Here is a 16,374-nt window from a genome sequence, read left to right on the forward strand (position 1 = left end):
TTCCTTTCTCCTTGCAAGGTTCAGAAATTCCTGGCTTTGGGTTCATATGGCTGAAGCCAATCAAATGCTTTCATCAGCTTGCCATTGGATGTTGAGTGATATATTGCCACCAGTTAAAATTTGACCTACTCAATGACCCTCTTGCAAACATTAATTGTGCAGAACATCTTTCTCCTACAACAAGAGTATCTTCTTGAAAAGGCCACTCATTTACTTAAGAGTTAGTCCAACTCATCTAACTTAGTTACAAATCTTATCTCTTGCTACTTGGTACAAGGATTTCAGGAGAAAAGAATCACAGGTCTAAAATAAAGATTAGGAAGAGACTATTTTCCTCAGAGACTTTGCAAACGATTACTAAAAAGGACCTTCTGAACTTCTACCAGATACTTATTTACCATAACAAAAACACAGCCCTAATCATCAGAGAATAGAAAGATGTATAACTAAGGCTTTACTTTAGCCGTGAAGGATTTTGTATAAAACCTTTGATTTGCCACGGGAAAGGAACGGCAAATTTTAAAGTGTAGAGAAATATCAAAACAGAATAAGCAATGATGGTCCATTTTTCAAACTGGTTGATGGCTAAAAATAGGCTCTTTTTACTTAAGAAGAAAACAAACCACATTAAATAAGCATTTCTTATTATGGAGTCAATTGTATGCAATTTTACACAGATTTTCTAGCTGATCTTGTGTGCCCTTGGAGGTATTAGGACAGCATTGTCCTGAAATGTGCGAATATCTAGAAGAAGACTTTTTAAAATAAAAGCACAGAATCTGCAAAACAGGAAAAAAAAATGAGATTTGTCTTTAAGATTACCTAACCAAATCCAGCTAACTACAGAGATATTATTTCTTCTTTATTTGATCCACTTCACCCACCATTTTAAAAATACTTTGCTTTTTAAGAAAATGGTGTTAACTTGATCTGGAAATCTTGAGACAGCTGCATTCACGCCATGTTTGTGTGCATATGCCAACACAGCCAACACAGGCATTTTTTAAAACTTAGGTTTTCTTTCCTGGAATTGTAAGATATAGAAGTTTCTTTTTTTGGCTCATTTATTCTTACACCTAATTGGTGGGGAGGAAAGAATACTGAACTTGGAGTCAGATGGATTTTGGTTTGAATCCTAGCTCCACCACTTTGTAGCTGTGTGACCCTGGGCAAGTCACTTAACTTTAGAACTTTATCTATCAAATGAAGGAGTCAGAATTTCCTTCTGCTCTCAGAATCTGTAAAAGAAAATGTTCACGAGTTTGTCTTGGTAATTATATCAACAATCGGACATAAAATCCCTTGGAGAAGCTCTAGATCATTCTTAGGGGCAGGGCATAGTACATCCTTCCTTGCTCCATCTTGGCTTTTCCAAATAGGGAGAAGGCCTGGAAACAACCCTATAAGGGAAGTTTTATTATCCCTGTTTCATGAGGAAACTGAGGCCGAGTGAAGTTGTGGTTTTCTCAGTGTCTCACAGCTGGCAAGTGAATAAACAAAGACTGAAATCTAAGTTTTCTAACTCCTCATCTAGCCTTTACACCATGATTCTAAACAAACTGGGCCTTCAAAGTTAGCTTTCAGTGAGAAATTAGCTTTGTTTTGAAATGCATATGGTAAAGCAAATTCTTCAAATCCTCTCCTAAAAGACATTTAACAATGAATACAAAATCTCCAGCTAGGTGACTTTAACACAATCATCCAAATCAGAGAGATACAAAACTAACTTTCTCATGGCAACCTTTAGCCTTCTCCTTTCAGGAAATGCATTCCTACAGGACCCTTCCTTAACTAATCTCTCAAAACGGGAGCTTGAATATGAAGACCCTGGTGACCCGGCCATCTCCTACTCTGCGAACAAGTCAAATACTTTTGTCCCTCACATTCTCTCCTTTCCCTTCTCCAAGTTTCTCTTACGGATTATCCCACTCCTCTACCCCAGCCACAACCAGGCCTGAATTTTTGTAACATTTTTTTTTCCTTTTCCAGTGGGAATTATTTGTAAATTTTTTCCAATGTGGGAAAATAGACTAGTACTAAAAGGAGAGCTTCAGTTCATTCTTTCACATTTGGGTGATAGTTGACAAGGTAACCCCATATCTAGGTTTATCATTCCTTGTACTGGGTTCATCTCCCCCTTCTGTAGGGACGTTTACATTCAGGCTGAGAGTATGGATTGAAATCATGTCCAAAGGATCCCAATTCCTTCACTCAGAGGTGAATTGGGGTCTTGTCTGGCCTTGGATATGGACAGAAGAACTGGGAAGGGGAAGCTGCATCTCTAGCAAGACTCAAACTTTCTAGCCACTAAAGTGTTCCCCCAAATCAAACTTACTTCATAATAACTATAAACCACTTTAACCCTCAAGTATTTTGTGTGTGAATCCCATTTTTATCTGTTCTTTTCTCCTTATCTTCTAATTTAACAACTTTGGGAAAAATAGTGACTCATATTAGCTCCTTCTAATTTGGTACACTGGTTACTTGGGTATGAAATAAATCACCAGGCCCACTATCCTTCTGCAAGTATGTCAACAGCAACTAAGAGCACTTTCTGTAAAACTTTGGATAGCAGATTTCTGTTAATACAAACCCAGTTTGATGGTTTGGAAAAACGTTTCTTTTTTCTTTCCTATCCACAGCCTCTGACTCAATTTTCCAACAGTAACAAAGTGAAATGTAAGGAATCATTTTTTTTTCTTGGTAAAACACTACTTTTTTTTCATATTCACATAGATATACTTCAGATCTGGAAGGAATTTTACTAGCCTTGCTATTTTCAAACTGGTTTTTAGCAGTGGGACTTTTAAATTTATTATTTTTAAAAATATTTTGAATTGTGGTAAAATAAGCATAACGTAAAATTTACTATCGTAACCATTTTTAGATGATATTAAGTACATTAACATTGTTATGCAACAATCACCAACATTCATCTCCAGAACTCTTTTCATCTTACTGAAAATTGGTCCCCATTACACAATAACTCTTATTTCTCTAGCCACCAGTAACCACTGTTTGACTTTCTATCTGTAAGAATTTGTCTATTTTAGATATTTCATGTAAGTGGAATCATAACATATTTGTCCTGTGACTGGTTTATTCCACTTAGCATAATGTCTTCAAGGTTCATCCTTGTAGCATGTGTCAGAATTTCATTTCTTTTTAAGGCTGAATATTATCCCATTGTATGTATACATCATATTTCACTTATCCATTCTTCATTAGTTGATGGACACCTGTTGCCTATTGTGAATAATGCTGTTATGAACATTGGAGTGTGGTCTTTCCATTTTTTTCCTATGAAAACTTGCAAATACCTACATGGAAGATTGATTAAAAAAATGATAAGAGGATTATCATTGTTTGGTGGGAAGTATTTAATTGTCTACACAGTATAAAAGTCACTAGTCCATTCAACCATCTCTTTTTCCAGGCAAGGAAAGTTCAGTCGAGAGATGGAAAGAACACATAGTATGACACCCAGTAAATTAAATGCAGAGCCTCCATGACAACCGGGACTCCTGACCTCAGTCTCCTGACTTTACTTAGCTTTACCAGTTTGGGAAAAATTATAACTTTTTTTCTAATGTCTGCAATGCAAATGTAGAAAACAGTATGATCCCAGAAAAGTAGTTTAATAGAGGACATGATTTGTATTAGGACTTGTGCATTAAGATAGTTGTAAGGTTTTTTTCTCTGTATCATTTCATGTTGCTCCAATGGTCCTCTAGTAACAGTATGTGGTTTCCAGAGTGGAACTGCTGACACCATTAACCAGTCACATCATGATACTCTAGCTTAGGAATGTGCTATTTGATTAATGAGATAGTGGTTTCAGAGCCCTTTGAGCTGCTCAGAACAAAGACACTGGATAGAGTCAAAGTGTTATTATAATATTATCTAAGGACAGACATTTTGCTAAATATTTTCATTTCAGTATTAATCTTCAGATGTCTGCAAACATTCAGTTGCAGTTACAGAATGATGCTTTTAAATAAACCTGGGAAAACAATTAGATATTATAGGATATACTTGACTGTACTATTTCAATATCACTGAAAATAGTTAGAAATGATGGTACCATGACAACAAAATGAAACTTTATCAGATTTTGAAATGTATCTTTCATAGATACATTTCATAGATACCTAAGTTTCTATATTGGGTTTAATCTTTTTTTTTTTCGTTTTTAATTGTACTGAGTTGCTTTTCACAATAATAATTTTTATTGGCTTATCTCTTCTAGGATCAGTACAATTAATATCTGAATGGTCATTTGTCATTTATCAAAAAGCGGGGAAATTCTAAGTATTCACCATTACAACAAAATAGATTTTCAAATTTTCCCCATTTTTAAGAGTTTGATTTTTTTACATCATCTCCACTTCTTGAAATTCCATGCCCCTAAAATAAGGGCCATAAAAGTGACAGGGAAAGCAAAATAATAAAAGAGAAAAACAGATTTTCCCTTGAAGTGGAGAAGTTCTGTTCTCCTCTCTTTCACACAGCAGACTAAAAGTAACTACAAAAGAAAGGATGCTCATATTTGAGGCTTAAAAGTCAGGAAAAAAAACAACAATAATAACAACAACCAGCATTTACTTAGCTGTTATTAGGTGCAAAGCACTGGGTTTGGCTCATTCTTAAATATTATTTCATTTCAACTTTGTGACAATGCTGTGGAGTCTATAGTGTTCCTCCTTTCTACACTTGATGAAACTGGGGCTCAGATTATATAATTTGCTCTAGTAAATTATCTGAGTCAGAATTGGAGCATAGGTTTTTTTTTTTTTTTCTGTTCAACTTTTCTTTCCTTGCACCAGCCTCATTAATTCTGTGCATAGAGAGAAATGGACTGTTTGCAGTTGTCAATGTATCCTTATCATTGTGGTCACATTTACATACTTTAATCTCCAAAAACAAATGTCCAGTCTTGGAGGTGGAGGGTGGAGAGAGGACTTTTAATAGAAGGAAGGAGACAGACAATGAGAGATAAGAGAGAAGGAGGGTAGGTAGAGCTTAGTGTTCAAGACTTGGATTCAAAGCTGTGTGCACTCAAGCAAGAAACAACACCACTGAGGCTTAGTCCCCTCACTTGAAAAACAGGGATAAAACAGTATTCATCTTATAGGTTGGTTATGAGCCTTGCTGATAGTGCCAGAAATGTGTTCAAGCTAGGAGTTTAGCACTCAGAAAACATTCTCTGTGGTTACTTTTATCTCTAGAGTACTCTGTGTTCAGACATATCACTGGATGTTTTCAGACAAAAGTGTAGATTGGTTAATGGGAAGGCAGCTGACAAGATTAGCCAATCCAAGTTGGAACACACAACATGGAGAGAAAGCATTTACACCCAGGGGTCCAAACCACCCTTCTGAGAATCACTGGAGTTTCCAGACCTGGACTGAAGTGTCAACTGCTTATTGACAATGGAAGTATTTCCCAGTTTGCAGATTGTTGATATATTTTTTCAATTATAAATTTTTCTCTCATAAATATTTATTATACATTTGGTGTCTGCTACTATTCATTCCTTCATCTAAAACATAGTTTCTGAATATCTTCTCTGTATCAGGCACTATTTTTGGCACAGAGGAAATATCAGTGAAAAAAAAAGGCAGCCCCAAATCCTTACCCTCATGAAGCTTACATTCTAGCAGGGGAAAGATATGAAAAGATAAATAGATAAAATAGATGGTATATATTTTTTTAAATGTGTGCAAAGGGTATAGGAAGTATGGATGGGGTTTGGAATATTTGGTTGGGAAGCCAGGGGAAAGCTCTATTGAGAAGATGACATATGACCTGAAGAAAGTGAAATGGAGTGAAAGTGAAATTTCAGGCAGAGAAAACAGTAAGTGCAAAGGCCTTGAGGAGGGAGCATTTTAGGAATGTTCTAGGAACTCAAAGAAAGCCAGAGGGGTTGACAGAGTGAGCGAGAGACTGATGATGGGATGGGAATAGAGAAAGTAATCAGGTAAGGCTTTGTACAGATGATTTTTTATAAATGAAAAAAATTACTAAATGAGTAGAATATAAAACAGAAATAATATATAATTTCTTAAAAATGGTTCAAGTACTGATAGTGTTGTTTTTATTTTGATACAAAGACATGTACTCATGTAATAAAACTTAAAATTTTGGCTGGCAAAGTGGTTGTCACTATTTTATGGTGCCTCAAGGGTCCTCATGACGTCCAATCCTTTGCCATCTGAACAAATTGAACAGCTACATCTAGTAGATGGCAAAAGTAGAACTAGAACCCAGGCCTCCTGACTTTTAGGCTAGGGTTTGTATGCCTCTCTTTCATGCCTGAGTCATGTCCTGCAACACAGAATCACTCAATATCAGAACCAGAAGCTACCTTGGAGGTCATCTAATCCAACTTTCTCCTCATACAAATTGGAAAACTAAGTTACAGAGAGCAAAAGTGACCTGCCCAAGGTTAGCCAGCATGTCAGTGACATAACTGGAAGTAGACTTCAGATCTTTGCTCCTTATGGGCTAGCTCTACACCCAGCTTTTGTTTTAGAGGCAGTTGTGGCTAGGAAAGAATTCATACTCTGGCCTGGGATCAAGAAAATCTGGGAAGTAGACCTGAGCTGATTTTAGGGTACAAGGTGGCTAAAGACTCTGGGCTGATGGATTGTTGCAAGTAACGCAGGGGCTGGTGTTAAAGAGATCCTGCGCCTTTTAGGGGGTGGGAGTGGATGTAGACCTGCTGAGTTTATATCTGAGAGTGTTTTTGAACATCTTGAAAAGGCCACCCAGGAAGTTCATGTGTTTTCTTGTTGATTTGTGTCTTAGGTGATGTGCAGATGTGTCTGGGATCTGTTTAGCTGAGAAAATACCATGTGGTGGCAAATATTCTTGCTGTGTGGGCTGAGCTTGTTGCTTCTTGCTGCCACTAGCCCATTGTTGAATCGAATACTATAGCAAGTTGGTCAGAGGTAGACATGTGACAGAAAGAGAGAGAACCTTCTGATAACCACCTTGGGCAGCCTATCTAAAAAGCCACTGTGTGCAATACAGAGTCATTCAATATCAGAACTGCAAGTGGCCTTGGGGGTCATCTAATCCGATTTCTTTCTTGTACAGATGAGAAAACTGAGTTACAGAGAGAAAAAGTGACCTGCTAAAGGTTAGCTAGCGTGTCAGTGGCATAGCTAGAAGTAGACTTCAGATCTCCTTTGCCCTATGTTCTGGAAAGTGTGCTGAGCTTCCAGCTTGCACATGTTACCAGGAAATTTCAGAAAAGGAGAGAAGTCCATTCATTATTATCATTTGCTTATCATTAGAAACTTCCAATTGATTAATTTAGTCCATAGACAAAGAAATGGCTCAGGAATTTTACCAAGATTTGCTGGGGTAGGCAGTGAGTAGTTCCAGGGTCAAGTTCCTTTGCCCATGGCCTGGGGATGACTTGGGTATTGGAGGGGTGGAATTGAGACTAACAGGGGTCAGTCAGAGACTGCCACCCTGGAAAACTTGCCTGATGCCTAGCAGGTTTTAGCCTGGCCTGCTTCCTGGATAGCCTTCCACCTGTGAGTGGGCATTTGTTGGAGCTCACATCCATCCATTCTTTTCTCTTCCTAGTCCTCTCACAGAAGCTTGAGAAGCAGACATCACACATCCTAAAAAAAACACATCTGAAGTGGAGGTGCTGGTAGCCCACTAATGAGGCAGCTATGAGTCCTAAGGCATGTGTTAGTGCTGGTAGATCCAGGATAAGTGAAATCCCAGGCTCTAATCATGTGACTACCCTCTGTAAATGTTAGCTGCCTGAAAGAATGCAACAGGAAAATCAGAAACGTCTGCAAACTTTTCCTTGTTGAAGTTGGTACTGAGCTGGACTTCAATCCCACTCAAGTCCTAGTGATGTAGGGGAGATCCTTTAATATTTAGAAACCCAGACACCTGGTTTTGCCATTCATAAGCTCTCACGAGTCATCACCATACTCTACTCACCTCTGAGATGAGAGTGGCTTTCCCAGCTGGAGGTTGCCTTTGTGTGGATTGTTGCTTGCCCACATTTCCAGAAGAAAGTAAATTGTTCATAGATTAGATGTTATCTTGGACATCAGGACAAAAATATACAGAATAATACGACATTGCTCTGCAAAAACTGTAATGTAGTTATCTTTCTTCTGAGACAGTGTTATATGCTGGCCATTGACTGAGATAAAGCAAGGAGCCAGCAATATATAAAATATTTTGAGGCATTCTTTAACCCTCTTTTGCAGAAGCTGCAAACTAGTTACAAATAGATATACATTTCGCTCTATTGCAACTTCCTTATGAAAAGTAATGGCACCAAAAAAGGGTGGAGGTTGGAAGTGGGGAGATGTTTGGAACTGACAATATTGCATTCTTTCAGAGAACTACAATATGTTCTACTTGAACAAAAGGAAGTGGGTTGTGATAAATATAATTCTGGATTACATGGAATGTTGTGGCTCACAGAGGTAAGAGATAAAAAACAAATAATACAGTGGAGAGTTTCGGGGTTTTTTATTTATATTAAAACATCATTTTGTTACAAGCATGGACTGAATAGAAGAATATACTTCTGTGCATCAAAATTGAAACATGCTTACTAGGCTGTGCTTTGTATTATCTGAAAAAAATACTGAGTGCTCCTCATCATAGCCTTTGTCCTAAAAGGCTTGCATAATAATTCCAGAAAAACCATGCCAGTAATTAATGGCTGTCTAGCCAGAGGGAAATAACCACTTGATGAAACTACCTGAGAAGGCTCTACTGGCAGAACATATGTCCATCACTCTATGTCCAACAGGTTTCTTCAATTAAAGATCAAGGTGGGTGAGTTAGAGATGCATGGAATCATAGGGCAGACATAATTTATGCAGATTTGCCCAAGTTTATAGAGTTGTTTGTTATTCAACACAAAAGCAGCCACTATAGCAACCTCAGGATCACAAAATGCTATGGTACCTCTGAGAGACAGATAATCATCTTGCAAAGAAAGATGTTGAAGTTCATCTTTGTCCTATGCGAATTGGAGAGCTGCATGGAAAAAAATGCTTATTTCTTTTTGGTGAGATCTTAATGACTCATTAATGTACCATGCGCACTAAGTAAACTGGCTAGCAGGCGAATTTGCTCTTCTCTCATGGTTTGTTATTTTATTTTCATTTCCTTAATGATTTGAAAACTTGTTTTCAAAAGTTCCTCAGACAGGGCCCAGTGGCACTATGCTGGAACTGGCTTCTTTTTCTACCAAAGTGCAGACCCTCTGCAGTGTAACAGAACAAGGCCTGAGAGCAGCTAACTGGTGAGGGATACAATAATGAGCTCCAGCTGTGGAGTGCAGGCTCCAAGTAACTGGAGGGGAGCCCAAATGGAGAGTTTCAAGTCGAGTCTTTTGGTACTCCTACCACCTCTGTTTTGGTATCCAGACCCTAGGACTAAAGCTAATGCCTCTGCTTCTGAAAACCCATAGGGACCTGCAAATATCCTTCATGTATTGGACTTGGCAGACTTCCTGCCCACAGGTCTTGGCCTTCACCTGTTTAAGGCCCCATCGTAGAGTGCAGATAAATGGGATCTCTGAAAAACAAATGAAAATCCCTGATTTGTAGGGTCTGCAAATTTGTAGGGCCCCACCACAGCCCAATTTCAAACAACCAACGGCTTAACAACTGGCCTGTAAAACTCCTGGAAATTTAACAAATGGCTCCAGCACACTATCACCCCAGGTTATCTCATTTGCTATCCATAGCTAATCTCACAGATAGATTGGTCTTCTCAATTACATATAATGGAAGAGGAAATAGGCTCAAAGGATTGAATGCAGGGATTCTCAAACTTTACTGTGCATATGAATCACCTGGGGATCTTATTAAAGGGGGAACCTGTGATTCTGCATTTTAACAACTCCTATGTGACAAGTTTTCACAGATAATTAAAGGTGCATTCAATCTTCTGTAAAAGAAGGAGAGGAGGCTAAAAGATGGTTTCTCACAACTGACATATCACCCATTTAAGTCCCTGATCAATTTCACTCCTGGAATGTTCAAGGACCGTACTGGGCCTTGCCAGCAGTCACTGGCAAAGGACTGTAGGACATAACATAAGGCCACCTTTTCATGCAGAAAGGGAGCTGGTTTTCTCTCTAGTGCTCACAGGTTAGTAACACACCATAAGGCAGACTTTGATTCAGGAATGCATGACCCTACCCTAATTGTATAAAGCAAACCTTCTCTCTTCTTGAGCTTGGGCACATTATGTGACTTTGGAGTACTGCACTCCTAGAAATTTGCTCAAATTCCATATTTTCACTCCTCTCTGGGTCTTAGAGAAAACCTTGTTGCTGCATAATGTAGAGGAGCCAAAAATTGATGCTATTTTCTGTCCATCTGACAATTATAAATTCAGGGGCTAAAATGAGCAACCTAGAAAATAGTTACAAGTAAGCTAATATGGACCCTGTTTTTGTTCAGAATCTTCACCTAATAATGGAGTTTTGGAGGTACTGGAGAGATGACTGAGTAGAGAAACCCAAGCTAAGGAAACTCTGTGCCTGTAATGGTGCTAAATTCTGAGAAGAGCTGATAACAGTATTCTTGACCTCAGAAAGCCTAAAATTCAGTTGGGCACACCCATGAAACAGGGCATGAGCTATAATAGAGTAAAAAGTCCAACTGTGCAGGAAGATTTAGATTATGTTTGTTGTACAGAATGCTGAAATGTGTATGTACAGACCTCCAGAGCATAATTTCCAAGGGAATGTTCTCCATTCTTGTTTTAAGACTTTCACTCAATTGGGCAATCAAAACATTCAGAGGTATCCAGGATATTTTCTAGTTAATGGAATGCATGAACAAAGGATTATTTTATCTTCCTTTGGAGATTGTCTCACAGTCAAAACCATCCTTCTAGTAAAATGATTTTATCCTGATACTCAACTCCAATTCTTTTTTTGTTTTTATTTTCTTTGTCCGAGTTTGGATAAAGTAAATGATTCTTGATGTTATATTTATTCACTGCCAAAATGTATGTTTGCTGTTATAGACACATAATCTTAACTGTGTCTCTCTCCTTTTTTATTTTTTTTTTATCACTCTATCCAAGTCCATCCTGTCTGGTACAGAAATACCTTTGTGTTACAGAGAAACATAGTACACAGGCACATATTTTCACCTTCCTACCTATGGAAATTCTCCCCACCCTCTCAGGCCCGATTTGAAATGTCATATTCTCTGGGAAGACTTTCTGAGTCTTATTTGGAAGTTATTATATTTTCCTTTGGTCTCAATCTTGTCTTCCTCTTCTCAATGGTATCTTATATTTCTAAAGCCTTCCACTAGAAGTAATTATCTCAGTATCTTTTCTCCTCTCCTCCACTCCAGCTAGGATGTAAAGTTTTAAGACTGTTAGGTCAATAATAATTATAATTATCAATTACTTAACACCTACTAAGTACCAGGCGTTTTACAAGAGAGTGTTTAAAAACTGAAAAATAACTCTCTGTTAGGCATAGTTGTCCCATTTCACTGAGACTCAGAGAGGTCAGGTAACTCTCCTGGAATCTTCCAACTCGCAATACTTTTAGCATGACCTAAAGTCCACATTCCTTCCAGGACAGGGCCCTTCTCTTGTGACCTCCCAGGGTGGGTCACTCAGGTCTCCTTTCCCTCAATCCCTGTGTCTTGTGCTATGTCCCCCAGTTGTCCGTTTCTTCCTTGTTAGTCAGCTAGCTAAGCTTATAAATAAACAAATTTTGATGCCATTATGTTAATGGATGCTAATGGTGTCCAATATTTACATAAAATATTTAATATACAGTACCCAGCACGTAGAAGAGATCCTATAAATATCCATTGAATAAATGTGCTAGAGCTAGAACAGAATTGTTAGTGGCAATAAACGAAAGAGATACCAACACAGTTTAGAGCTATTTTCTAGCAAACACATCCACCCAGGTACCAAGGATTGGGCTAAATCAAGAATGCCAAGATAACTAAGACAGACATGCTCTCTGCCCTCAAGGAACTAGCTCTCTAGCTGAAACATTTGTCTTTACACTAGGATCTACTTAATCAATGTCCTAATCTAAAAGAGTAGGCTAGAAAATATATTCTAGGACAGAGAAAGAGAGAGGTTAAAATTTCTATGCAGGGTTTCTTGCCATTGTGCTTCATTATGAAGAATGATTCTAGGTTTCAAGTCTCTATAGTGGCTTCCTTTCCTTCTCCTTTTCGTTCAGTTATTCTCAACTGGGAAAGGAAGAGGAGGCATACCTCCTTAGGGGTTTGTAGCATCACTTGCAATAAGTGCTTTTATCATTAAAAAATATATAAATACCAAAGAAAAAAATTTTCCTTTTTTTTTCTGTTCTCCCATCTTTTTTTAAAATTTATTTTTATTTTATTTATTTATTTATTTTTTATGGCGACATTGGTCAACAAAATCTAGTAAGTTTCAGGTGTACAACTTAAGACTAAGACAGATAGATATATCTTGCATTGTCTGTTCAACTCTCATAGTTAGATTTCTTTATGTCACCACATATTTGACCCCTTTTACCCCATCTACCTCTCTCCCTCCCTCACCCCATCCTCTGGTAACCAATAATCTATTCTCCATGTCCATGAGTTTCTGGTTTTTGTCTTGTTCATTTGCTGCTTTTAGGATTATATCACACATAATTGATATCATGTGGTATTCAACCTTTTATGTCTGCCTTATTTCGCTTAGCATGATTATCTCGAGGTCTATCTGTGTTGTCACAAATGGCAGTATTTCATCTCTTCTTATGGCTGAGTAATATTCCATTGTATATATGTACCACAGCTTCTTTAGCCAATCATCAATCATAGGACACTTCAGTAGCTTCCATATCCTGGCCACCATGAATAATGCTGCTATGAACATTGGTGTGCAAGTATCTTTTCAGATATGAGTTTTCAAGTCTTTGGGGTAAATACCCAGTGGAGGGATTACTGGAATATATAGTAGATCAATTCTTGGTTTTTTGAGGAACATCCATACTATTTTCCATATTCCTGTACCAATTTTCAGTCCCATCAGCAGTTGTATGAGGGTTCCTTTTTCTCTGCAACCTCTCCAGCATTAGTTATTACATGTCCTATTGATTATAGCTATTCTAACAGGTGTGAGATGGTATCTCATTGTGGTTTTGATTTGCATTTCCCTAATAGGTAGCAATGTTGAGCATCTTTTCATATGCTTATTGGATATTTTGTGTGACTTATTGGGAGAAGTGTTTGTTCAGGTCCTCTGCCCAATTTTTGATTTGATTGTTTGCTTTTATGTTGTTATTGAGTTGTATGAGTTCTTTTTACATTTTGGATATTAGGTAGGCCCTTACCAGAGGTGTTGCTTGCAAATATATTTTCCCATTCAGATGGCTGTATCTTTACCTTGTTTACTGTTTCTTTTGCTGAGCATAAGATTTTTAGTTTGATATAGTTCCATTCATTTATTTTAGCTTTTACTTCCCTTGATTTTGAAGTCAAATTCATAAAATCCTCTTTAAGTCCAAGGTCCTTGAGTTTACTTTCTATGTTTTCTTCTATGCATTTTATTGTTTCAGGTCTTATATTCAGGTCCTTAATCCATTTTGAGTTAAATTTGGTGTGTGGTGATAGACAACAGTCTCGTTTCATTCTTTTGCAGGTGGCTTTCCAGTTTTGCCAGCACCATTTATTGAAGAGGCTTTCCTTTTTCCATTGGATGTGTTTGACTTTTTTGTCAAAAATTATTTACCCATATAAATATGGGTTTACTTCTGGACTTTTGATTCTGTTCCACTGGTCCATGTGTCTGTTCTGCTGCCAATACCATGCCATTTTGATTGCTGTCGCTTTGTAATATAATTTGAAGTTGGGCACAGTGATACTTCCAGCCTCATTCTTTTTTCTCAGGATGGCTTTGGCAATTTGGGGTCTTTTGTGTTTCCATACAAATCTGATGATTTTTTTTCTATTTCTTTAAAAAATGCCGATGGGATTTTGATGGAGATTGCATAAATCTATATACTGCTTTAGATAATATGGTCATTTTAACTATGTTGATTTTTCCAATCCTAGGACATGGAACATCTTTCCATTTCTTTGTATCTTCTTCGATTTCTTTGAATAAGGTCTTATAGTTTTCATTATATAGGTCCTTCACTTGTTTCGTTAAATATATTCCTATGTATTTTATTTTTGTTGCAATTGAGAAAGGAATTATTTTTTCTACTTCTTTTTCTGACATTTCATTATTAGAGTATAGGAACACTATGGATTTTTGAATGTTGATTCTGTATCCAGAGATTTTGCTGTATTTGCTTATTGTTTCTAGTAGTGTTCTTGTGGAGTCTACGGTTTTCTATATAGAGAATCATTTCATCCACGAACAGTGACACTTTGATTTCTTCATTTCCTATTTGGATGCCTTTTATATCTTTCTCTTGTCTGATTGCAGTCGCTAGGACCTCCAATGTTATATTGAATAACAGTGGTGATAGCGGACAGCCTTGCCTTATTCCTGGTCTTAGAGGGAAGGTGTTTAGTTTTTCACCATTAAGTATTATGTTGGCTGAGTGTTTGTCATAGACGGTCTTTATTATGTTGTTACTTTCCTTCTATACCGATTTAGTGAAGTGTTTTGATTATAAATTGATGCTGTGTCTTGTCAAAGGCTTTCTCTGCATCTATTGATATGATTATGTGATTCTTATTTTTTAATTTGTTTATGTGGTATATCACATTAATCGATTTGCGTATGTTGAACCATCCCTGTGCCTCTGGGATGAAGCCCACTTGATCGTGGTGTATAATTTTTTTTTAATACGTTGCCATATTTGGTTTGCTAGTATCTTATTATAGATTTTTGCATCTGTATTCATGAGAGATATTGGTCTGTAGTTTTCTTTTTTTGTGTTATCGTTACCAGGTTTTGGTATCAGAGTAATATTGGCCTCTTAAAATGTGTTGAGAAGTATTGTCACCTCTTTGATTTTTTAGAAGAGTTTGAGGAGAATAGGTATTAAATCTTCTTCGAATGTTTGGTAGAATTCACTGGTGAAGCCATCTGGTCCTGGACTATACTTTATGACAGGTTTTTGATGATTGTTTCAATTTCCATACTGATGATCGGTCTAAGTAGATTTTCCAGTTCTTCTTGATTCAGTTTAGGAAGGTTGTATTTTTCTAAGTACTGGTCCATTTCTTCTAGGTTATTAAATTTTGTGTTATATACTTTTTCATAATATTCTTGTATGATACTTTGTATTTCTGCCGTGTCTGTCGTAATTTCCCCTCTTTCATCCCTGATTTTGTTTATTTGTGTCCTTTCTCTTTTTTCTTTAGTGAGTCTAGCGAGGGGGTTGTCAATTTTATTAACCTTCTCAAAGAACCAGCTCTTTGTTGCATTTATTTTTTCTATTCTTTTTTTATTTCCAATTTTATTTATTTGTGCTCTAATTTTGATTATTTCTTTCCTTCTGCTGACTTTAGGCTTCATTTGTTCTTCCTTTTCTAGTTTTTTTATTTTTTATTTTTTTTTATTTTTTATGATGAAGCGTTAGGTTGTTTATTTGGGCTCATTCTTGTTTTTCGAGATAGGCCTGTAATGACATGAACTTTCCTCTTATGACCCCCTTTTGCCATGTCCCACAAGTTTTGATATGTTGTACTATCATTATCATTTGTTTCTATGTATGTCTTGATCTCTCTTTTTATTTCTTCCTGACCCAGTTATTCTTCAGTAGCATATTGTTTAATCTCCATGTATTTGTAGTTCTTCCTGATTTTTTCCTGCAATTGATCTCTATTTTCAAAGCATTATGATCAGAGAATATGGTTGGTATGATTTCAACCCTCTTATATTTGTTGAAGCTATTTCTGTGTCCCAGTATGTGGTCGATTCTTGAGAATATTCCATGTTCACTAGAGAAGAATTTATAAACAGCTGTTTTGGGATGGAAGGCTCTGTAAATGTCAATTATGTCCAGTTGGTCTAATGTGTCATTTACAGATGTTATTTCCTTATTGATTTTCTGTTTGGATGATCTGTCCATATCCGACAGTGGGCTATTTAGGTCCCTTACTATGATAGTATTTTGGTCTATTTTTTCCTTTAGTTCTGTTAGTAATTACTTTACATATTTCAGGGCTCCTTGATTGGGAGCATAGATATTAATAAGTGTTATGTCTTCTTGATGCTTGATTCTCTTTATCATTATGAAGTGTCTCTCAGTTTCTTTCTTTCTTTACTTTTTTTTTTATTTTGAAGTCTATTTCATCTGATATTAGTACCACTACTCCCGCTTTTCTCTGAATGCCATTTGCTTGAAATATCATTTTCCACCCTTTCACTTTGAGTCTATATTTGTCTTTG

Source organism: Pteropus vampyrus, unplaced genomic scaffold (genome assembly GCF_000151845.1).
Source record: "Pteropus vampyrus isolate Shadow unplaced genomic scaffold, Pvam_2.0 Scaffold472, whole genome shotgun sequence".
In the NCBI taxonomy this organism is placed as follows: domain Eukaryota; kingdom Metazoa; phylum Chordata; class Mammalia; order Chiroptera; family Pteropodidae; genus Pteropus; species Pteropus vampyrus.